Source organism: Amblyomma maculatum, chromosome 1 (assembly GCF_055883805.1).
Source record: "Amblyomma maculatum isolate TAMU_Amacu chromosome 1, ASM5588380v1, whole genome shotgun sequence".
NCBI lineage: Eukaryota > Metazoa > Arthropoda > Arachnida > Ixodida > Ixodidae > Amblyomma > Amblyomma maculatum.
Genome location: NC_139344.1, coordinates 68,551,027 through 68,561,915, shown reverse-complemented (window position 1 = coordinate 68,561,915; position 10,889 = coordinate 68,551,027). Strand labels below are relative to the sequence as shown.

At 44.6% G+C, this 10,889-nt stretch overlaps 1 long non-coding RNA gene across 1 annotated transcript; it reads left to right on the top strand.

The window, feature by feature from the left end:
* The first annotated feature begins 3,846 nt into the window (after positions 1 to 3,846).
* Positions 3,847 to 9,510, top strand: LOC146202736 (uncharacterized). Its single transcript, XR_014702284.1, has 3 exons — positions 3,847 to 4,383; positions 6,048 to 6,133; positions 9,269 to 9,510. It is a non-coding gene; the product is annotated as an uncharacterized LOC146202736 (long non-coding RNA).
* The last annotated feature ends 1,379 nt before the right edge of the window (positions 9,511 to 10,889 follow it).

Genomic DNA, 10,889 nt, shown 5'->3' with positions numbered 1-10,889 from the left:
CCTTCAGTTTATACCGCTTATTAAGCCTAATTAACCCTCTCAATAATGCTGTATTATTCATCTATATTACCAGCCATATCCTTATTGACAAGGAAACCTACTCCTATTTTCCGCCTCTCCGGTAAACCTCAATAACACAGTACATGCCCGTCCTTCAGTACAGTATATGCCTCATTCGGCTTCTTAACCTCACTAATCCCTATGATATCCCAATTCACACCATCTAGTTCCTTGAACAGCATTGCTTAACTAGCTTCACTTGCTTGGGTTCTAGCATTAAACGTTGCCAGAGTCAGCCTGCAATGGCGGCCTGTCCGGAGCCAGGAATTCACAGCACCCCAAGGGAAAAGTATAAAAAATTATAGAATATCATTGGCTATAGAAGAAAGATTGTGCTGCGCTAAGCTGAAATATACATTGAATACTCGGCTGTCGCATCTGCCTTGCAATGCAATGCAATGCAATTCTTCAACAATATATTGAAGGAAAGAAGGAACGTCACCGTTTTTGTGCCTTTGGTTCAGTTTTGCGTAATTGCGACTTGCTCTACTTCGACCTGAAATCCGGCACCAGACCCCTGAATCAACATGCTGGGCGACCTTTCGTTCACTTCGATCTAAAATCAGCCATCAGGCAGGCCACTGAATCAACCCGCTATGCAGCCTGCATTCACTATGGTCTGGAATCGACCACACACAGCTGAATCGAGACGCTAAGTAACCTTGCATTCGCTCCGTTCCGAACAAGGCGAACACGTCACTGAATCGACACGCCAGGTGGCCTGTGTTCACTTCGAACTGAAATTAAGCAAAGGCCACTGAATCGACCCGCTAACACTTAATAGATCAAATTGAATGGTTAGTATTTTGTTCCAAGGGAAAAATAGTTAAATATACGGCGTTGCTCAATACATATTTATATTTTGGGTTGGTTTAGTTTATGAAATTTAACGTCCCAAATTGAGCTATGAGAGACGCTGTAGTAGAGGGCTCCGGAAATATCAACCACCTTGGGTTTTTTAACGTCCACTGACATGGCACAGCACACAGGCGCTTTGCTTTTCGCCTCCGCCGCAAAGCGGCCACCGAGGCCGGGATTCGACCCCGCACTCTTGGGCACCGTAGTCGTGCGTACGGACCACTGTGCCACCTTGGCGGGGCTCTTTATAATTTCTTAGTAGCGATTGATCGTACAATGGTGCATCAGTATTGGTATTAATAGGCTGAAATGAGCAAATATGCAAAGCTATCTCTAAGTGGGTCTGGACTTTGTTTTAAAAAATAAACCCAAGAAACAGTGTAAGCCTATTAGTTAATTTGGTGTTTACGAGGGAACCAAGAGGAATTATCAAGAAAGTCGTCAAAGCAATATAAGCCATATTGATTAAAGTGGTAAATTCACAGCTAGAAGCAATGCTTGTTATGTAAAAAAGAAAGCTTAGTAAAGTGCTGTTTGTAGTCAAGGCGGCTGAAGTACAGCGGGCGAGTGGGAGACTTATTAGTATTGATTCCCTACTTGCATAATTTCGCGCGCGAATACATGGCTCCTAGCCTAAAGACCGTACCTTTCGCAAGAACATTTCAGCCTTTAAAATATGAGCGCTCTTATCCCTCTCTCTAGATGCATGCGGAGGCAGTGCAACTACGATAGCTCAAACTGTTTATCGCAGTGTCTTATATTTGGTGGGCGGCGCAGTCAGAGTTGATAGAGTGGCGTAAGCCAAGGAACGGGGATCTCAGATTGAGCTCCGCTGGAGCGCGGTTTCACTCTCGGCGAGCAACACGAGTCATCCTGATGAGCACGGAGGGCACGACACCTTACCGGGTTGTTGACAGAAGACGGAAGTGGCATCTCTTGAGACGGATTAGGCGTTTTGCGTGAGTTTCTGCCATGCAGGAAGCCTTGTTTTTTGCCCCGCTCAGAGCACTTTTACCGTTTCAGATCGCCGTATTCACGGCGCCATTTTTTTTTATCCTGTTGCGTTCAAGTGCTGACTCTTATTCTATTGTAATCTTAGCATTTCGTTGTCAGGATCCTCGATCATATGCTTTGTTTCGCAGCTGTGTTTGACGTTGCGTCTTTCTAAAGTTTTTGTTTATACGGAATGAACGGATGTTTTTATGCAGGCTGCTTATCTGTCACTCTTCGGGCGAGCCCCTGGTTCGTGGTCCAGTTCTTTAGATTGTAGGCCTTCTTTTGGCGCCCAAAGTGAGTTTTGCTCTAGCATTAATTTCCCGCGCGAGTGTTGCAAATTACTAATATAATTCTGTGGTTTCATGCGTAACCATGTCAAGCCATTCAAGGTCATCTTGCGGTACCTCCTAAAAAGCAAATCCGATTCGGCCTTCCATCTATGACGGTTCTCTGCAGCAGCACTTTGGAGAATTGAAGCTCGAGCCCTTGGACTTCATTAGCGGAAAGTGTAACCTGTTCTGTCAGCTAGTTGAATCCAGGAAGTATTTTACAGAGGTTCTGTAAGACAAGCGACTTTTCATGGCTTCAAGTTCCTTCTATTGTGATCATCTGTGCAGCTAAATTTTTCCTTGCCAAGGTATGCGTGCTGCACTGACAAGAAATCTGATTGCGATTTCCTTCATGAAATTCACATTTAAAACGGCGATGGCAATTTCGGGCTACGCTCTTGTCGCGCGTGTACTTTTTACGTTGGTGCGCTCTGCTGCAACTTCGAAACGCACACTTCATCAGTTGCCAACAAAGCAAAATTTCGTAGAGAGATTTCGTGCAGCGTTCATGCAGCCTCACTCCGTGATCGGCATAAAGGACGAGAATTTTGCCAAGTCGCAAGAAAAAATGAAAGTTTGCTGGACTTTCTGTGCAGTTTCTAAATTCTGAATAGCGTGCGGATCCCTGAGTACCTTAGGCTGAGAAGATGACTCAGACAATTGAAACAAAGGTGTCTTCAAATGTTCGAACGATATCTCCAGCGCCACCAGGGCCCGTATTCCGAGTTTATGTCGTTATCGAAGTGTCGCTATCTCACATGACCTCGAGTCATGTGATTGGTCGAAACACCGGAACCGGGTGTTGCCACTACAGAACCGGAAGAGGTGGCAACATTATGTTCCGGCGTTTCCACCAATCAGATGACTCGAAGTCAAGTGAGATAGCGACTCTTTCGATAACGACGCAAACTCAGAATACGGTCCTACACTAAACAGCCGACACCATGGCTAGTCGCCGGGCAACCCCTCGCATTCCCACAGTCCTGCAGAGGAATGTGCGTTCCCTCGCGGCGCAATACCCCGAGTTCCGCTCGCGCATAACATCAGAGCAACCAGAGGTAATCGCACTGCAGGAGACGTACGTCCGCCTCAGGGAAGGGGAGCCCCAACTGCGGCTGGCAGGATACGTTGGATACCATTCATCAAGAAATTGTGAGGAGGTGTCATGTACGGCAATGCCCCGCGGCGACTCGAACCACCGACCTGAAAAATCTCGGGCCTCTATTTATGTGCGGCGCGACGTTCAGCATGCTCTCGTCGACACGGCGGCGGCGACGAACAACGCCCAGGAGTTCGTGGCAGTGACAATGCGCGTCGGAGGTGTTGACACATCAGTGGCAAGCGTTTATGTGCGCCCAGCTGTGGCGTGGGACCTGTTGTGTTTCCGTGCAGTGCCATCGTGCTGTGCCCCACTCCAACTAATCGTTGGAGACTTTAAAGGGGCCCACAAACACCTCCCGAGCACTCCTCACAAACTATCTCAGTCGCTAGATTATGCTGCGATACACATTTGAACGCAATAATACACGTCTACGCGCAGTGCAGGTCCCACAATCCCATTCGAAAGTTGGCGCGTTCTTTCCTTCGACTTTTGCCAGTCCTCCTCCTTCTCTGTGCAACGCTGCTACGTGCATGCGTTTTCGAATGACTATTGGTCTGCTTCTTTGCGACGTCACACAGCCATTAAACTATCGCTTATGCCAGAAAAATCGAAATACGCTTAACATTTAATTATCAGGAAAGAAAATTAGGATGTTTTGTAGACAGAAACATTTTTTCAAAGCTTTTTTTTCCTGCACTTCCGGTCTCGCGCGCGCACGCGCGCATCTTTGCCCTTCGCGCAGGCACCACGGCAATCGCGGCGCGGTCGCGAGCGGCGATCTCGTTTCAGTTCCTTGCAGTGTACTTGCGGGGCACTTTCCGCCTGTGAATGTTCTCGTTTCTTGTGTCGCCCATGCGAAATGAACTTCGAAGTCGGCTTACAGGTTTACAACATTAAGTCGGTGCTTTAAATGTCGGGCCCCAATCCACTGCGCCTTACGTAGTGCAGCAAAATTTCGGAGGCAACCGCTGCTCCGTTCCTGTGTCCACCAAACCAAAATACGCACCTCGGATCAAGTCAAGGCGACAACATACGCTGGTAAGTAATGTGTTTACTAGCTTGAACATAGCGCACAGATAAGCGACGGTTTCACAGGTGCAATGAGTTAGTCATTGTTGTGATGCATCATTACTGTGGCGGCTATTAAAATCCTACCGTCTTAACCGTTGACTTGATTGCGTGAAACTACTCACGAAGGTTGCATTTTGTCTCGTAGTAAGTTTGTAGGTTATAAACCTTTGCCTTATAGTAAATTAGCTAAGACAACTGTACCTACCTGGCTTGGCCGTGCGCGATGCGCGAACCCGTGGTATCATGTGCTGGCGTTGGCAGCTTTCGGCCCCCGATACTGGCGCAGATTGCGGGTTCGCATTGTACGCAGCAGCAGCGAATTAAGTACCCTTACCTAACTTACTGCGAGTAAATAAAAGTTACCGCAATATCAAAGCTCCGTGTGCAGTTTCACCACAAACTACTGAGCGGTTAGGCCGGTGAGATACAAGACGCCGCGGTAAACACGTATTAGCATTCGCATGCTGTATCTGCCCCTTGAAAGGTTTCACATGACGTGCAGTGATGAGGAGGCACCGAAGAAACAAAGAAAACAACTTTATTTCGAGAGAAGGCCTACAGAATTTCTCTAGATAAGTCCTAGAGCATATTCCATTATGTCCTGAGGGTAAACAATTGACGTTATTAAAAAAAAAAAAAAAAAAAAAAAACTTCTCTCCGCAGCGAAGTGTTGTGCTTTCTTAGTCGCTCAGCAGTATAAATTATCGCTAAGAACACATTATTATATCGCCCACATAATAATAATAAGCGCAATTACACTGTTGTCTTGTAAACTGTGGACCTTAACGGATGCGGAACAGCGAGCCTGTGAAAAGAGAGATGTGACATGGTCACTTGTGAAGTCGGCTCACTTTAATTACTTCCATTTACTTCCAGCTTGACCTCAAGAAGCTGAACAACTCTGATCGGCATAATTATTCGCTATCTAGCTTTACACACACCCTGAACCCACAGTTGCTCTGTCTTTCCTACTTTTTGTTTCAGGTGGCAGCTTTGATGCAATACTTGAAGGGCCTGCGAGCGGGTCACACACCATGTGGAGTTGCCGCGATAAGCAAACAGCAACATGCTTTGTGTGCACGTTTGCTTGGCCGCAGCCAGAAGCGAAACACATAGACATGGGTACAAGACTGCACTCACTACGACAAAAAAAGTCATATGAAACTGCGCTCCAGTTATTGTTAGTCGCAGCAAACACATTGAAACAATTGTTTTGGCTCCAGCGGCCAATGCTGTGCCTCGTTGATGCCAGTCTGTTGAGCATTTGGGTTAAGTATACTGACAGTTGTGCTTTGCAATTAAATAGTAATGATGAAGCACACATCTGTGACTGTGTGCAGCAATTACTTCTTTTGACGGTCTTTCATAGGCATCAATCATAAGGTGGCGCTCTGAAGCTATGCTTGCAGCTGTGTCTCTGTGTGAAGAGCCCTGAGACCATTTCTCCGCATCCTGGAGGAGCCTCTGGACGTACGCTGCGCGAAATAGCCATCGTGATTACAACAGTTCACTTAGTTTTTTGTGTAATAATATAAGTAAAACAAAGTTTTAACTTACAAAAAGTATGCTCCATTTTCACTGAAGCGGCACTGAAATGTCCTTTTCTTGATTTTGCCATTTTCACTTTCCAGCCGTCCTCTCCTTTCTTTTTCTGTGCCTGGAGCTTAGAAGAATTTTCATTGAAGTGAATAACAGCCAGATGTGACCTAAAAAGAAGGTAAATATGAATGAATTTCTCATACTTTGGAAAAAAATGTGTTTCTTGTTGCCTACTAGCAAAATTATACCAAGTAGAGGCTACTATAAGAAACCATTATGCATTATATTCAAATCACTGCAGCAGAGATTGCTTTTGTTTTAGCTTCTATATCCAGCGCCTTTATATCAAATTAAAAATGTGATGCAATGATCTTCAAGCAAAAAAATGAATGTATGACATGGGCTATACAACTTCATATCGTGGATCACCCGTGTTCTCCCTCTGTGGTATTCTAGCGATCATCATTAGTCCAAGTGATCAAGTGAACCTTGAGCATTCTTTCAGTTTCAATACATTAGCTTTGGGACATTCGAGATGGTTCTAGAGGGGTCGGAAACTTGCGCTGATAACTTCCAGTTCTTTAAAAACTACCTTTGTCTTGGGACTGCACTAAGATGAGGAGCACAAAAGAGAGACAAGGTGTTTTTCCAGCCAGCCCTCCATGCTCGCCCCCAACTTTGTGTCATTGCAGTGTCTCAGCTCATGTCATTTTTGTCTGTATGTATTCCTGGTGCACTGTTCTTTATCTCATCCCATCTGCCTATTCTAATATAACAGCAATGACTTTCAATGAGGACCCTTGGTAGCCTGTGCAGTATGTCTATAGCCTCCTGTCTCACTTTTTCCACAGAAGGGGATTACAGAATGGCTAGTGCTACCATTCTACCAAATATGTTTTTACCATATTATATGAAGCATCCTTGAATGTCAAAAGTGTGCACTGCAGTCTCCTCCAAATGTATGATAACTACCTTTGACATGGAAGTGTTCCAAGTTTCGAAAAGAAAGACACAAGATAAGTTCAGCTAATTTTACAGCAGTGTATTTACTATCAGGATGGAAGGATTGTGGCAGCTGGCTCATAAGGTGCATTGAGTGCCTACTTTATGCAGAAGTTGGGATTGAGTTACCTGGAGGGCACTTTTTTTGGCAGATGTCAGGGTCGACTCCTGTGAATCGCAATTGTAGGGTCTCAATTTACCTGGCCTGATAACATGAGAGCTCCAGATCAAGCACTGCACTAAGAAGACTGAAGTCAAGCCCAACTTCCATAAAAAGAAGGCGCCAAATGCGTCCAGTAACACAGCAGCTTCCCCCTCCTCACATTAAAAAAAAAACAAAAAAAAAACCTTTGAATTTTTTTTCTCTAAACCTCAGCACTAGACCATGAGAATGACTGTTTTGAGGTGCTTGAAATTGGTCACAAAGCAATTTTTCAGCCCTCCAGGGCTATTCCATAGCACGAACTAAAAGCAATCTGCTTAGTTGCAAGTTCCAATGGGCTGCTTAGCAAGTTGAAGAACCAAAAGGAGCAAAAGGAAATGGAGCAAATGATATGAATTTCTGGTCTTCTTTTTCGCACTGTGTTCTATTTCCTATGGTCTCTGTTCCTTTTATAATGACAATATTATGTACATACATTAAAAGCTTCATGCAAGGACTTATTGTTTGCACATGCCATGCAGAAAAGTTGGACTACATAGTCACACTGGAGGGAAAAATAATGTCTTAGTCTTCTCTTTCATTCAACAAACCTTACTTGCATCCCACCATCCGAGTATGCAATTGATTTGGGAGCAAACTTGATGACAAAGTTGTGAAAAGATTCAAGGGAAGATGTTTGGGCTTTGGGAGACAGTTGTCGAGTGTCAATCAAAAACTGGGAGTTCTTCAGAATGGAGTTCAGCTTCTTGAAAGCACCTGAATCTGTTAAAAATATATACATAAAAAAATATATAAATATTTGGCTGATGAGTTGCAGTGCTGGTGTGTGTTCTAGTCAATCGTAGATGCTGAACCTGCTTACAGCTGCTGCATTGCAGCTGAAAACAGTTTTAGCATCATATTCTTAAAAACACCCCAGGTCTTGTACTACTATATTACGGTGAAAAGAAATCTAAGAGATGTTGTCGAGCAAACATGCTACACTTTGTCTTCTTTAAAATTATCAGTATAGGACAGTATGGAAAATCCCATTGTATTTGTGTTCCATACTAGCATGTATAACCAAGCTGCCTCAGTATTAAAATATCTTGCAGTCTCAGCACTCACATTTACATTATTCTGTTTCTTCACTTCATTAGGGGTTTCTTTCTCAGCTATGTCATATGTGAACTTCCTGTTATGTGCGAATGTATACAAAGTTTTTTCTGTGAAGTTCTATTTGCATTACCTATCTCTTAAATTTATCATTGGTTGACAAATGCCACAAGTGTGAGCCGTGCACCTTCCAAACAACATCAAAGTGAAAACTTTACAAAAAAAAAAAACTATGCAAAACAGATTACCTCTGCTCATCCATTGCCTGTTTGCAAGGAGCTAATGCAGGCATTTGATGTATGGTCTATCATGGCCATCACGCTTATCGCATATGTGGTTCAACAGGCTGCTACATGCTGATGATCAGGTCACCATTACCCTGGCCCAGGGCAGCAACATAGACTTGTGATTGTCTGGATCCATGGTTCTATTGCTTCACAGCCCTTTGACCTGCTCACAGCTTCCAACTTCTTAAATGCAGTATAGAATATTGTTATTACCATGTATTTGCCCTAATTATTAAAGCAAGCAACTGCATGCATCTTTAGTAATGCACCAAGCATCAAAGTAGTGCTGTATGGGCGATTTGCTGCTCTTGCAATATGTCCAGATAGCTGGGTGGTGGTCTGTAGGTGAAATTAAAAACTCATTACATAATAATATATGTCAGCAAATGTACCTCTTCACCAATAGTTTGTAACAATAAAACGTTTTGTAATTCAATTGTTTGTATTATATAATGATTAATTTGATTCTTTTTATGTATAGACATGCAAGCAGCACTTGCCAAGGGCACTCTTGGTGAGGCTGAAAATAATTTCTCCTAATAATATGCAGAAATTGTCGCCTTTTGTTAAAGACTGCACTGAGACTCGTTAAGTTGAGGCCAGGCCCCCTGCTCGCACTATTGGGCACTGCAGCTGACTTCACACAGTTAATATGAATTGCAGCTTGCCAATTTTCATATCGCAGCATTGCCTTACCTCTCCTATTCTTACCTGTTCCCATTGTAGAATATGGTCAGTCTGAATGATAACAACGTTGTACGTGCAGTACTTGGCGCTGTAGCCCGGGGAGTCGCAACGCCCATCTCCTGCGAGGTCCACTTCCATTCCATCCAGCTGGCTGATGATCTGCACCCGCTGTTCCTGGAAAAGCTGGGACAAAAATAAATGTGCATTTGTGAGCCACTTGTAACATTGTGCCGAATGTGTCACTCGATCGTTGCACTACTGCATGCGCGCGCTGTTTTTTCTTTTTTTATTACGCAAGCTTGCCATAAGGCATATTATAAGAACCCGTGAAAATTATTTTCCGTTAGGAACCGGAGAAGGCTCTTGCTCTTATTGCTGTCGGTGAGCCATTTGGAGCAAATGGCTCAAGGAGCAAGGAGCCTCTTCCCTTGTTGTGGTTAATCCCCCCCCCCCCCCCTTTCCGCAGGAAAAATCTAGTTGTGTATATAACTCCTGTCTATGCTCCTGTCAAAACCAACTCTTACACTCCCGATCGGCAGCTGATCGCTTAGGGATAAAGAGCCACAACTTTGAGCGACTAAGCCAGTTCACGCGAGTGATAACGTTTCATTCGCGACCCCCCCCCCCCCCCCTCCTGCTGAAGGGTAAAGCCTCTTGGCACTTTTTTTTTTCTGTTTCCATCTCTTCATTCCTGACTTTCTTTTTATCAACGCCCATCTCGGTTTTCACGTGTTTCTAATTCCTGGCCGCCTCGGTTGGTAAACTTGGACGCGGCTCCATCCGCGCGACATTTCAGGGTGCGCTCTGTACAAACACCACACGGCGTTAAAAAAAGAAAAAGAAAAAAAAAAGCTACAGGGCGGGAGTCATGCTGCGATAATAATCGGGCACCGAACAGAGTTTGTTTACTTCCTGTCGGCGCGCGTGTTCGCCGTTGCAGTCAGCTGACGCCGAACCGCGGCTGACAAACTACACCACAGCGCACAACTACGCAGTCCCCTTCTCCTCATCCCCTTCCTTTTTTTTTTTCTTTACAATCGATCGTTATCTTTCACGAAGGAGCATCATATAGTCAAAAGTAAGAGGAACCTAAACACGGAGGTTTGAAGGTTCGGGCAAGGTGCACGAGAGAGTTTCCCTCCGCAACGCCCGGAAGACCGCTCTCTGCGATCTCGATTCTGAATTTCTAGTCTTTCGCTAACATCTCATGCCCTTGCTGCGGTACGGATATTATGGACCCCGAGCTTGAAAAGCGACTTCGGCGAATGAGTACCGAGATGGGACTCGACCCCCACAAGTACACGCCGTTGAAGAATCCGCTGCTAAACCCCGACGATGATAGTATACGGCTTATATTTGTGCATTGGTGCGTGGGGTCGACTAGCATAACATTAAAAAATAATAAAATCTCATAGTAAGCTCGTCACTGGTTTATTTTGAGCAGTGTAGTTCACAGTGATCATGACAAATCTTGCTATATGCATGCCACAACGCCGAGCAAGATCGCCTGAGTTAAAAAAAAAACAAAAACAAACAATCCACTCTGTACTGTGATAACGCGTCTAAAGCTAATATTATCACAATCTTTTCATTTTACACTTACCGGCAGGGTTGGAAGAAACAGCGCTGGTACCGCTCCGTCATGCAGACTCAGTCTTGTTGGGATCCCCAAATCGCGAACCACATATCCGGGTAAAGCA